The sequence below is a fragment of the Salmo trutta genome, chromosome 17 (assembly GCF_901001165.1).
Source record: "Salmo trutta chromosome 17, fSalTru1.1, whole genome shotgun sequence".
In the NCBI taxonomy this organism is placed as follows: Eukaryota; Metazoa; Chordata; class Actinopteri; order Salmoniformes; family Salmonidae; genus Salmo; species Salmo trutta.
Genome location: NC_042973.1, coordinates 51,499,262 through 51,513,714, shown reverse-complemented (window position 1 = coordinate 51,513,714; position 14,453 = coordinate 51,499,262). Strand labels below are relative to the sequence as shown.

General features: G+C 45.3%; 1 protein-coding gene across 1 annotated transcript in view; it reads left to right on the top strand.

Moving 5' to 3' along the window:
• The first annotated feature begins 1,033 nt into the window (after positions 1-1,033).
• Positions 1,034-14,453, top strand: part of LOC115152367 (neuronal cell adhesion molecule) — a 117,423-nt gene continuing 104,003 nt past the window's right edge. The window contains exon 1 of the mRNA XM_029697163.1: positions 1,034-1,219. The gene's annotated coding sequence lies outside the window, so the exon portion shown is untranslated. The remainder of the gene's footprint in view (positions 1,220-14,453) is intronic.

The following is a 14,453-nucleotide window of genomic DNA, read 5'->3' as shown; positions in this document are numbered from 1 at the left end:
CCCTATGGCCCTTCAAACTGAGTAGGCCCTGTTTACACACGTCTTCCGGCACTACGGGGTGCCTGAGGATATAGTGTCTGATCGAGGTCCCCAGTTCACTTCGAGAGTCTGGAGGGCATTCATGGAACGTTTGGGGGTCTCGATCAGCCTCACCTTGGGTTTCCACCCCGAGAGTAATGGGCACGTGGAGAGAGTGAACCAGGATGTGGGCAGGTTTCTGTGGTCCTTTTGCCAGGACCGGCCGGGGGAGGGGGCGGCGTTCGTGCCCTGGGCAGAGATGGCGCAGAACTCGCTCCGCCACTCCTCCACTAACCTCTACCCCTTTCACAGCATGTACAATTATTTTAGCCTGCATGATTGTCACGACTTCCGCCGATGTCGGCTCCTCTTCTTGTTCAGGCGGCTTTCAGCGGTTGACGTCACCTGCTTTCTAGCAATCGCCGCTCCATTTTTCATGTATCCATTTGTTTTGTCTTGTTCCCTGCACACCTGGTTTTCATTCCCCAATCAATCTACATGTATTTATTCCTCTGTTCCCCATCATGTCTTTGTGAAAGATTGTTTGTGTTACGTATTATTTGTTGACACGCCAGACTGGTTTGTTTTTTCCGTGTTATTTCACAAAGCCTTCCCTGTGGCTCAGTTGGTAGAGCATGGTGTGTGCAACGCCAGGGTTGTGGCTTCGATTCCCACGGGGGCCAGTACAAAAAAATGCATGAAATGAAATGTATGCGTTCATTACTGTAAGTCGCTCTGGATAAGAGTGTCGACTAAAATGTAAGATGTTTATTTTTAAACATAATTCTTGTGACTGTTTTGCGTTTTGCACTTTTGCCTCAATAAAGTGTGCGCCTGTGACAATGATCCTTTACCCCTGACAGCTGTTCTCCATCTGTGATGTTGAAAGAAACTGGGGACAGATTTGGAATTTGGAAACCTATTTTGTCAAATTGGTCCAGCGCTCGAGGCCACCCCCCTTCCGCAGCGGCGCTGCAGTGTGCGCGCTTGAAGAGTACCGCGGCTCGCGCGCTATCTTGTGAACCGGTGAGAGAGAGAGCGAGAGGAGGAGAGGACCAGTCAAGCAGCAGAGGCAAGTGGAAGCTCAAAGGACGGACGCGGTTCCAACTAAAAATACGCACCAGGGGAAAATAGCACTCTACTGCAAGAACCTGGAAGAGAGATCGCGCGCATCCATTGTATTGCGCACCATACACTGCAGGTCAGTCAATTAAAAAAATGTTTTTATGCCATAACATCCCAAAGGCAGAATGAGAGTCGTATGACGCTGTCGTCCATTCAGTAGTTTATGCGTGCGAACGTAGGATAGATGTTGTCTTTAGACTATCAAAAAACAAATCAATGTGTTCATTAAATTGCCGGAGCCAATTAAATTGCATGTTGTATAGCCTACATATGGAACCAGTACCAGTATTTAGGTTACTTCTTATGTGATACAGAAATGTGGTATATTACTCAGAACAGGTGTAGCCTATAGCTAGCTTTGGGACACAACATCGGGGAGTGTGTGTATTGGTCCTACAGCCCTGTACATCAGTCTGTGCATCAGTGTGGTTGGTTAGGCGGACAGTTGTCAACAATGTTAGACTTGCGATGGCATCAATTGTTCATCTGTAGGTTATGGCTGTTTATCAAATGATAGTCAACCCAAGGCGCACTCTACAGCACCCCAAATGTGTGTGCCGCTATGCGCGTGGCAATCATTTTGTTTTTTTAACTTAACTGAAGGATTTCCACTAATTCTTGTATTCGTTGGAGAGAGAGAGAGAGAGAGAGAGAGAGAGAGAGACAATATGTAATGCAGTTGTGTAAAGAGCCTACGCACATAACTCAAGTTTGGTATTCGAGTAGATTTGGTCAGTTGATCGAAATCAAATAATGTGTTTGCTGTTATTTCACATGAGAAATGTCACGCTTGATACGATTTCTCAAAATGTTAGGGTGCAAATCAAATTTGTATTTCGTTTAATGTGTTGACACCAATATTGAGCATACTCCATTTTCTCTAAATTATAATTATTATAATTATAATATTCCCTGGAGATTTTCTTGTTGCATCTGTCATGTATTTGAGACGTTAATAATCAAGCCAAACAATTGCATTACTGCAAAAACATTCCCACCCATGTCTTACCCCACTTCCCCCCACTCTGTCCCCTTGTCAGACAAGCTTAATTCATTCATAGTGTACCCAGTGCCCCCCTTCAACACAAACAAACTCACACAACCAAACACTCAGCCACGTCCACTTTCCAGACACACACAAACACCCAAACGCACACACCCAAACACACACACACAGACAGAAACACACACACACCCAAACACACACACAGACAGAAACACACACACACCCAAACACACACAAAAACACGAGGCACTTTTACTTCTCAGTCCAATGAATACAATGCTAACGGCTAACAATGAATGACTAATGCTTTTATTGTCTGTGTAGTGGTGCTCTTCTGGCTGTGACACACTTTCTAGGTATGTTTATTCAGTCTGAGCAGACTATTGTTAATCTCCTCCAGTAGATAACAACTCCCTGACCTACCCTATGGCATCTGCATTCATTCTGAGAGAGCGCCCCAAAAATGTGTGTGTGTGTGTATCTCCTATTGTGGATTGTTGTTTGTGTACCCTGCCCTGGTGTTCCTTATTGTTTTTTATTTAACCGTGGATTCTATTTGATCTAATTGTAAGATCAGTTTGTCACCATTGCTTTACAGATTTGTGACCCAGAGAGACCCCCTCTGGCAGCTGTCTTAAAGGGACACTACAGTGAAAACGGAGGAAAAACAACCGGTTATGTTGTTGTCCTTTGATGTTCCGGTCATCTTTCAACCTTTCTGTACTTCCTTCTATCATCTCGGTGACTTTTACGGTTTAGTTGACAGCTGTCATCTGGCAGACCATTGTTGCTCACTTGACAGGTCATTGTTGAAAATGGGACAAGATAATACACAGTGACCTACCAGGCTGGTGGCCTAGATATCTGGCCCTTACTTTCACTGCTTTCACCCAGCTCCAGTGCCACATGGAGATTTGCATAACTGTAAGGGATCACCATAATTACCATTTAGTGGTTGTGGTATCTGTGGTATTGTGCGTGTGTCTGTGTGTGTATCTGTGAACATGTGTGTGTCTCTGTGTGTGTGTGTTTTGTTTTCATGCATGCGTTTATGTGTATGTGGCATTATGAGAGTCTCAGTTTCCCAGTAGATGATTACGTAGAAGTGGCCAGTCCTTAGAGCGATGGGAAAGGCTGGGGTGTAGAAGAGGAAAATGCCACTTATTCAACACTGTGGGCTGGTGAAGCATGCAGACTATTCTGTGAGAAGTGACTTGTTCTCCATCTCCGGTCGTCTGCCAGGCAGTTGCTGGCTTATGTTCTAACTCCCCCCCAAGACAGCAGGACAATGTTTTTCAGTCATACGACCAACGCACTCAGTCTGGTCTAGTCATGATGATGTCATAACGGTTCCTCGGAAGAATTGAATATCAACTTTTATGACACATTCATATTTGAATGTTCTTTTTGGGAAGACTGCGTGCGTCAAATCAACCGTTATTTGTCCAGAACGGAAGTGTTGAAAGACATTAGAGCCAAGACGGTTAATTTGGAGCTATTGAATCACATCATGGAATCACACTTGTGTTGTGTCCGTTTAGTAAAGGCAGATCTCAGTCTGAATAGTTTACTTTTGATCATGCAGTTCTCGATGCTTTCTTTGGAGTTTATTTTTTTTACAAAAACAACACAGACCTACGGTATTGATTATTCTTTGTGTCTCAGAGGTTGTTACTTGTAAGACACATGTTTGTACCCTGGGGGTTACCATTTTTAGTTGTACACTACAGGAAAAAAGTATTTGATCGATCCCCTGCTGATTTTGTACGTTTGCCCACTGACAAAGAAATGATCAGTCTATAATTTTAATTGTAGGTTTATTTGAACAGTGAGAGACAGAATAACAACAAAACAATCCAGAAAAACGCATGTCAAAAATGTTATAAATTGATTTGCATTTTAATGAGGGAAATAAGTATTTGACCCCCTCACGACTTAGCACTTGGTGGCAAAACCCTTGTTGGCAATCATAGAGGTCAGACGTTTCTTGAGGTTGGCCACCATGTTTGCACACATCTCAGGAGGGATTTTGTCCCACTCCTCTTTGCAGATCTTCTCCAAGTCATTAAGATTTCGAGGCTGACGTTTGGCAACTCGAACCTTCAGCTTCCTCCACAGATTTTCTATGGGATTAAGGTCTGGAGACTGGTTAGGCCACTCCAGGACCTTAATGTGCTTCTTCTTGAGCCACTCCTTTGTTGCCTTGGCCGTGTGTTTTGGGTCATTGTCATGCTGGAATACCCATCCACGACCCATTTTCAATGTCCTGACTGAGGGAAGGAGGTTCTCATCCAAGATTTGACGGTACATGGCCCCGTCCATCGTCCCTTTGATGCGCTGAAGTTGTCCTGTCCCCTTGGCAGAAAAACACCCCCAAAGCATAATGTTTCCACCTCCATGTTTGACGGTGGGGATGGTGTTCTTGGGGTCATAGGCAGCATTCCTCCTCCTCCAAACACGGCGAGTTGATGCCAAAGAGCTCCATTTTGGTCTCATCTGACCACAACACTTTCACCCAGTTGTCCTCTGAATCATTCAGATGTTCATTGGAAAACTTCAGACGGCCATGTATATGTGCTTTCTTGAGCAGGGGGACCTTGCGGGCGCTGCAGGATTTCAGTCCTTCACGGCGTAGTGTGTTACCAATTGTTTTCTTGGTGACTATGGTCCCAGCTGCCTTGAGATCATTGACAAGATCCTCCCGTGTAGTTCTGGGCTGATTCCTCACCGTTCTCATGATCATTGCAACTCCACGAGGTGAGATCTTGCATGGAGCCCCAGGCCGAGGGAGATTGACAGTCCTTTTGTGTTTCTTCCATTTGCGAATAATCGCACCAACTGTTGTCACCTTCTCACCAAGCTGCTTGGCGATGGTCTTGTAGCCCATTCCAGCCTTGTGTAGGTCTACAATCTTGTCCCTGACATCCTTGGAGAGCTCTTTGGTCTTGGCCATGGTGGAGAGTTTGGAATCTGATTGATTGATTGCTTCTGTGGACAGGTGTCTTTTATACAGGTAACAAACTGAGATTAGGAGCACTCCCTTTAAGAGTGTGCTCCTAATCTCAGCTCGTTACCTGTATAAAAGACACCTGGGAGCCAGAAATCTTTCTGATTGAGAGGGGATCAAATACTTATTTCCCTCATTAAAATGCAAATCAATTTATAACATTTTTGACATGCGTTTTTCTGGATTGTTTTGTTGTTATTCTGTCTCTCACTGTTCAAATAAACCCACCATTAAAATGATAGACTGATCATTTCTTTGTCAGTGGGCAAACGTACAAAATCAGCAGGGGATCAAATACTTTTTTCCCTCACTGTATGTCCTCACAGGTCAGTCAGTCAGACAGGTAGTGAAAGTGCACTCTTGCTTTGAATATAGAATATTATTTAGCAATGGTCTGAATGTAGCCGGTCTGCCACTCAATGATATGAATGTCTGCTACAGCCGGCTGACCTGCTCTGATGTAAGTAATCCCAGGCGAGTAAGAGAGGCCCATGTACATCCATTAGTGTCACCAGGTTCTGGGCCTGTCTCTGTGTGTGTGTGTTTCGTGTGTGTATGTGTGTTCCCATCGGGCCAGGCAGGCGTCACAGTGAAAATGTTTTAGTCTAGTTTCTCTGTCACACCCCTGTCCTCCTCACTGCCGGCAGATTAATGTCTCATTAGGGGGACCACCATAGAAACACATAGTGTGCATCCCAAAATGACACCCTATTCTCATTATACCCACCCTATTCCCAGGGCTCTGGTCAAAAGTAGTGCACTATGTAGAGAAAAGGATGCCCTTTGGGACGCAACCATATAATACTGTTCTGTTTAATTCTGTGAGGACCACAGGGTGACTGTGAAGGATATCTCTCCCTCGGTCTCGCTGCTGCTTGGCTGTCTCTGCCTGCTCAACGGACATTACATGGAGCTGGATGTGTCACGGTTTTTAAAGGTCCATTGCAGCCATTTTTATCTCAATATTAAATAATTTCTGAGAAACAATGAAGTACCTTACATGGATTGTTTTAAATTAAAATGGTAATAAAGAAACAAAAATAGCTTCTTAGCAAAGAGCAAATTCTCAAGCAAGAATTTTGTTAGGACTGTCTGGGAGTGGGGAGGGGAAAACTGAAAATTAGCTGTTATTGGCAGAGAGGTTTGGAACTCTCTTTCTTATTGGTCTATTAACTAATTTACCTCTAGGTGATCACACCAGGCAGGCCAAAACTATCCCACCAAAAAAGCTGACATTTCCATTGGCCTTTTCAAACAGCTCTTACACTAAAAGGGCATTATCATAATTTTCAGTATTATTCCAAACTCATAGTGTAGAAATATAAATAAAACACAGGAAATCGCGTTTCTGACTGCAATGGGCCTTTAATAAATGTATGCATGTATACAAATCTGCTTAGAGAAAAAAGCAGGTAAGCACGCACACACAGACACACACACACACACACACACACACACACACACACACACACACACACACACACACACACACACACACACACACACACACACACACACACACACACACACACACACACACACACACACACACACATATATATATATATACATACACACATGCCTGAGTAGTGACAAGCTGGTGAAGCACAATTAGAGTTTCACACTTGGTTAGCCACTGGTGCTAATGGGGATTGACAGGTTCCTGTCCTGTCCTCTGCTCTCCTCACAGCTGCACAATGTGGTTGTTTACATCATAGACCTAGATTTTTAATGTCTTAGAAAAAGAGGCGAGGTTAGGTGATCCATACATTGTGATATCAGACTGATTCTGGACTGACTCAGACATGATTGCCTCGACTAGAAACAATCTATTTTGGTTGATTCTCACTGTTGCTGTAAACAATAGCGCTTTCTTCTCGAGATTCCTTGTGTAACGTTTCATTACTCCAACATCAAGTAATAGGATATTGTTTGGCTTGTTGTACTATACATAAAACACGCAAGAAACCTGGAGCTACACAAAGGGTTATAGTAGTGTTAGGCTATATGTGTGCTCCTTATTACCGAGCTAGCTATATGACTTTGTGGTCAAGAATCTCAGGCCAGGGCAGTGTTTGGTTGCTAGGATAGATGTTAGATTTACAGGAGCGGTCAGCCAATGGTCTGGTCAGCCCTGGTCCCGCCTAGCTCCTAGCTGAAGTAGCAGTCCAAAGTGAATAAACTATTGTTATAAATGTGCTCTTTAATAATACCTAACTGTTTTATTAACTTGTGGTCATTTGTTTGGTTGCTAGGACAGATGGCGTAAAAGGAGTGGTTAGTCAGTCAGCGGTCAGTCTCCCCCAGTTGCCCAGCAGTAGCCCCACGGTGACTGAATTATTACCCATGTCAGGTTATTATGCCATTATAGCCGTCCGACCCAATCGCTCAAGGTTACCCCGGGATACGGTATTATCACCCTCCCGTGTAAGGATTATTACACCCCTCAGTGAGAACAAAAGTGAAGCGATGCTCTTTTCTGTTCAAACGGACTGTGAGGGATCAACTAGCAGAAAGCCCCCTTTTAAAGTGGGTGGTGAGGAATCGGAAGATAATAGAATGTGATGTTGTGGGTTTAATGTTCTATGTTCCCCCTACCCAATAGAAACCAAATTAACAGGCTAACCCACCATCTTTGATTTGAACAATGTAACGTAAACCACTTGAGCTTCTAGGCAGTCAACTAACACGGGGATTCATTCTTCACAACCTGACTTACTGAATTTATTTTCTGTGATATGAACAAGACTAAGCTGAGAGGGAGGGGGTTGAAGGAATGAAGGATATGTTTGTTAGTCTGCTTCTCTGTGTCCTCCTCACAAGTTACTTCTTTTTTTTAGCTTTTTTACCACCCATTGGAAAGAAGAGGAGGGGAGAAGCGAAAGGGGGGGAAGAAGGGTGGACGCAAGGGGTGTGTGGAAGCTTGGGGGGGGGGATCATGTACCCAATGGAACGCTGAGAAGGGGCAAGGGGAACAAAAGAGGGTCTGTTTTGCCCCGTCCCCACTGGCTGGGCCGTTGTTCTTGGAGCATTTCTTGTGAAGTAGGGGGGTGCTGCCGGATCAGGGGGCTGGGGACTCGGGTGTCTGGGCTACAAGCCTGGGCACTGGCTGGATCTCTGTTTGAAGAGAAGATCTGGATATTTGTTTGAAGACCAGAGATTTTATAGTGGAGGAAAACAATCTCAGCCTATAGCCAGCCCCATCCCTAACCTCAGCCACAGCTCCATCCCCAGCCCCAACCTCAGCCTCGGCCAATGCTCCATCCCCAAACCCAGCCCCTGCCCCAGGCTCTTGCCAAGTCCTGCATGGGCGGCAGATATGTGAGAGAGATGGACACCTGCTCTAAAGAGGGTCATAGTGGAAGAATGCCACAGCAGCTGCATGACGCTGTCCTCTAGTCTGTCCATTGAGACAGACAACAGGACAGGAGTGCTACCCTAGCAGCAGGATACTGTGGAAGTAGGCTCTTTAGGGAAGGGAGCGTGCCCTTGAACGCTCCCGAGAACATTCTCATGCTTCCTTCCTCTCATTCGCATAGGCTTAAGAAGAACCCATCACCCTCCTTCCTCCCCCTTCGTCCCCCGTTCCTCTCCCCTCTCTGTTGACATAGTGGCTTGGCCCACTTGTGTTGTCTAATTGCTCAGCAAATATGCCACCACAGCCCTTATCCCACTTTTCAAGTCTAAGATTTAAAGAGCCAGGCCTGGACCTGCCAAGAAAGAATGACATTAAACCTACCACTGGCTTCCTTCAACACTCCCATGCTCTGTGGTTGATGTAGTTATCTCTTAGAAAAAAATATGCACTATGCAGAAATTGCTCCGCCATTTCATGGCTGCTAAAATTCTAATAGTTCTTCTAAATTCTCTTAATCCAATACAGGATTAAGATTGAATCCTATTACACCGGCTCTGATGTTCATCAAATGTGGCAGGGCTTGAAAACTATTACGGACTACAAAGGGAAACCCAGACGTGAGCTGCCCAGTGACGCGAGCCAACCAGATGAGTTAAATGCCTTTTATGCTCGCTTTGAGGCAAGCAACACTGAAGCATGCACGAGAGCACCAGCTGTTCTGGATGACTGTGTGATAACGCTCTAGGTAGCCGATGTGAGCAAGACCTTTAAACAGGTCAACATTCACAAAGTCGCGGGGCCAGATGGATTACCAGGACGTGTACTCAAAGCATGCGTGGACCAACTGGCAAGTGTCTTCACTGACATTTTCAACCTCTCCCTGACTGAGTCTGTAATACCTACATGTTTCAAGCAGGCCCTGTGCCCAAGGAAGCGAAGATAACCTGCCTAAATGATTTCCGCCCTGTATTACTCAGTAGACATGAAGTTCTTTGAAAGGCTGGTCATGGCTCACATCAACAGCATCCTCCCGGATACCCTGGACCCACTCCAATTCGCATACCGCCCCAATAGATCCACAGATGATGCAATCTCAATCACACTCTATACTGCCCTTTCCCACCTGGACAAAAGGATGTGAGAATGCTGTTCATTGACTACATCTCAGCGTTCAACACCATAGTGCCCAAGAAGCTCATCACTAAGCTAAGGACCCTGGGACTAAACACCTCCCTCTGCAACTGGATCCTGGACTTCCTGACGGGCCGCCCCCAGGTAAGGGTAGGCAACAACACATCTGCCACGCTGATCCTCAACACTGGGGCCCCTCAGGGGTGTGTACTTAGTCCCCTCCTGTACTCCCTGTTCACCCACGACTGCGTGGCCAAACACGACTCCAACACCATCATTAAGTTTGCTGACGACACAACAGTGGTAGGCCTGATCATCGACAACGATGAGGCAGCCTATAGGGAAGAGGTCAGAGAACTGGCAGTGTGGTGCCAGGACAACAACCTCTCCCTCAATGTGAGCAAGATTAAGGAGCTGATTGTGGACTACAGGAAAAGGCGGGCCGAACAGGCCCCCATTAACATCAACGGGGCTGTTGTGGAGCAGGTCGAGAGTTTCAAGTTCCTTTGTGTCCACATCACCAAAGATCTATCATGGTCCAAACACACCAAGACAGTCGTGAAGAGGGCACGACAAAGCCTTTTCCCCTTCAGGAGTCTGAAAAAATTTGGCATGGGTCCCCAGATCCTCAAAAAGTTCTACAGCTGCACCATCGAGAGCATCCTGACCGGTTGCATCACCGCCTGGTATGGCAACTGCTCGGCATCTGACCGTAAGGCGCTACAGAGGGCAGTGCGTACGGCCAAGTACATCACTGAGGCCAAGCTTCCTGCAATCCAGGACCTATATAATAGGTGGCGTCAGAGGAAAGGCCATAAAATTGTCAGAGACCGGAGCGCCAAGTCTTGGACCAAAAGGCTCCTTAATAGCTTCCCCCAAGCCATAAGACTGCTGAACAATTAAGCAAATGGCCACGGGACCTTTACATTGACACCGCTGCTACTCGCTGTTTACTATCTATGCATAGTCACTTCACCCCTACCTACATGTACAATTGACCTCTAACCTGTACCCCCGCACACTGACTTGGTACCGGTACCCCCTGTACATAGCCTCGTTATTGTGTTACTTTTTCTCAATGAGAATGACAGCTCTTTAATTCACATTTCTATGTCAATTTGGTCGGCGCTCCAAAAAAATTACATATTGCAGCATTAAATGGATGTTATGTTGCCACTGTATATGAACTATGGTGTAGTGGCACACGTATGGAGTTACAGTATGTGTTATTAGCGCAGCTTCATCCCTTGAAAAATAGGTATTTTCCAAAAGCTGACCTCATTAGGATAACCTGGTGAAATAAAGGTTAAATAAGAAGGTTAGATTAATTCTTCTAGACCCATCACATGCAACAGTGATTGATTTAACCGGATGAAGGTAGACACTTAGCTGCCAGCACATGAATAAAGGTGACAAAGGGGCTTTTCTATAGTTCAGGAGGCCGACTGAACATTGTGACTCATTTAGGTCCTGGTTCCCTAATACCGCTGCCGTTTCCACCCCCCCATACCCCCCCAGTCCCCACTCCATGGTTAGGGACCATGTCACCAGCTCAGCCTCCACTACTGAAGGACTCTTAATCCAACTGGGATGACAGCTTGGCTCTCTTTCCCTGTTTCTGTGGCACTAGCTAGATGCTGAGACCAATGAGCTTTTCTTCCTTCCGCCTTTTTTCATCCCTTAAAACCCCAAACACAGCCACGGGAATCCTGGGAAAATTCTCCCCTTGGGCGACGAGACAAAGAAACGGGATGGTAAACAAATCCTACTGCGAATCTATCAGAGATTTTCTCTTCCTCCATCTCCATTCAGCCCCAGATAAATGTTCCAATCCATGTCCCTTTTGAGATTTCTTTACAACAAAAAACAGTGCTGCCTCTGGTTGGTGTTTTTCTGTTGTTCTCCTCCCTGCCTGTGTGATGCGTTGTTTTATAGCATAATCTATACCCCACCATAATCTTTGTGTGTCCATGGCTTCAAAATGATTAGAGAAGATTGAGGTCAAAAACAAAGTAGAATCCTAAAAGTAGTCCCCCAGTAAACCCACTCCCCCTTTATTGGTAACACCCAATCGGGCGCCCTGATCCCCAGGTCACATGTTGAGGGACATTCAAACGGATTAATCAGCTCCAGCGTCAGAACAATGAGTATTAGCCATGTTTATTGAGAGTCTAATGCACTCTGTCAGCTATGGAGAATTTTTCTCTCTCAGGCCAGGGTGCTGCCACAGTAAGTACTGGTAAGGGAAGGAGTTGGGGGCAGAGCTGGCACCAGTAATGTTGTTATTACTCTGAGAGGACTGTTGCTTAGTTAATTTCATCCCTATGTTCCCATTTTGATTTGTTTTTCTAATTTAAAATATATTGCACATTTACCAAACCAATCCCTACCAACTCCAAGCCTGTATAGCAGTTAGTGACCAGGAAGAAGGGAATGGGTAAGACAATGAAGGGGGAGAGAGCGGAGCAGCGCTGGCATCAGGAATGTTGTTTTGAATTTTCCTTGGGAGAATTGTTTACAGCTTGATGTATTAATAATCCTACGTGTAATCTCAATACTCCCACTACGCGTACAGTAATTGGCATGTACTCGTCATGTCATTATATTACACTTACACTGGGGGAAAAAAGTATTTGATCCCCTGCTGATTTTGTACGTTTGCCCACTTACAAAGAAATGAGCAGTCTATAATTTTAATAGGAGGTTTATTTGAACGGTGAGAGACAGAATAACAACAAAACAATCCAGAAAAATGCATGTCAAAAATGTTATAAAATGATTTGCATTTTAATGAGGGAAATAAGTATTTGACCCCTCTGCAAAACATGGCTTAGTACTTGGTGGCAAAACCCTTGTTGGCAATCACAGAGGTCAGATGTTTCTTGTAGTTGGCCACCAGGTTTGCCCACATCTCAGGAGGGATTTTGTCCCACTCCTCTTTGCAGATCTTCTCCAAGTCATTAAGGTTTCGAGGCTGACGTTTGGCAACTCGAACCTTCAGCTCCCTCCACAGATTTTCTATGGGATTAAGGTCTGGAGACTGGCTAGGCCACTCCAGGACCTTAATGTGCTTCTTCTTAAGCCACTCCTTTGTTGCCTCGGCCGTGTGTTTTGGGTCATTGTCATGCTGGAATACCCATCCACCACCCATTTTCAATGCCCTGGCTGAGGGAAGGAGGTTCTCACCCAAGATTTGACGGTACATGGCCCCGTCCATCGTCCCTTTGATGCGGTGAAGTTGTCCTGTCCCCTTAGCAGAAAAACACCCCCAAAGCATAATGTTTCCACCTCCATGTTTGACGGTGGGGGATGGTGTTCTTGGGGTCATAGGCAGCATTCCTCCTCCTCCTCCAAACACGTCGAGTTGAGTTGATGTCAAAGAGCTCCATTTTGGTCTCATCTGACCACAACACTTTTACCAGTTGTCCTCTGAATCATTCAGATGTTCATTGGCAAACTTCAGACGGGCATGTAAATGTATTCTTGAGCAGGGGGACCTTCAGTCCTTCACAGCGTAGTGTGTTACCAATTGTTTTCTTGGTGACTATGATCCCAGCTGCCTTGAGATCATTGACAAGATCCTCCCGTGTAGTTCTGGGCTGATTCCTCACCGTTCTCATGATCATTGCAACTCCACGAGGTGAGATCTTGCATGGAGCCCCAGGCCGAGGGAGATTGACAGTCGTTTTGTGTTTCTTCCATTTGCGAATAATCGCACCAAATGTTGTCACCTTCTCACCAAGCTGCTTGGCGACGGTCTTGTAGCCCATTCCAGCCTTGTGTAGGTCTACAATCTTGTCCCTGACATCCTTGGAGAGCTCTTTGGTCTTGGCCATGGTGGAGAGTTTGGAATCTGATTGATTGATTGCTTTTGTGGACAGGTGTCTTTTTTACAGGTAGCATGCTGCGGTTAGGAGCACTCCCTTTAAGAGTGTGCTCCTAATCTCAGCTCATTACCTGTATAAAAGACACCTGGGAGCCAGAAATCTTTCTGATTGAGAGGGGGTCAAATACTTATTTCCCTCATTAAAATGCAAATCAATTTATAACATTTCTGACATGCGTTTTTCTGGATATTTTTGTTCTTATTCTGTCTCTCACTGTTCAAATAAACCCACCATTAAAATTATAGACTGATCCTTTCTTTGTCAGTGGGCAAACGTACAAAATCAGCAGGGGATCAAATACTTTTTTCCCCCACTGTACATTATTAATACTGTGTTTCGATTACTTGTAATCCGCGCATCAGGATTGGGACGTCATTTAGATGATTTGTTTTTTGGAAAGGTTGGATGTTTCCCCGAAGTACTAAGGCTGTATGCAAGTAACCTTTAGCCTAGCATATATGTTTATAATAGAGATTCAAACGTTTTTGTCTCTTCCAAATTCTTCTTCTATATCCTTCGTCTTTATCTCCCACAAAATGGGCCACTTTGCGTGAGAAAACCACCGTATGAATAAAAGACTAAAAGATAATCAGCGCCAAGACGACAACAGCCACAGCGACACAGCGAGTTGACTAGAATACATTCCTATGCCAGAGCAATTTAAGATCAAACACACTACAGTGGAATAGAAATCAGTGTAATCTCTTTCCTCTGTCTGTAGTCCCCCTCCTTCCCTGCTTCTCTGACTCAGAGCTCGACTTGCTCTTTGGTGGCTCTGAAAGAATGTCATTGTCACTAAGGCAATTCCCGCCTCTAGCCCCAGCAGTGAAGAGGATGGAGGGATGAATGGTGACTTCATTTATCAGCCACCTCAGAGGCTGGCTGGTCTTGATAACCCAATCAAACGACCAGTGTGGCTGA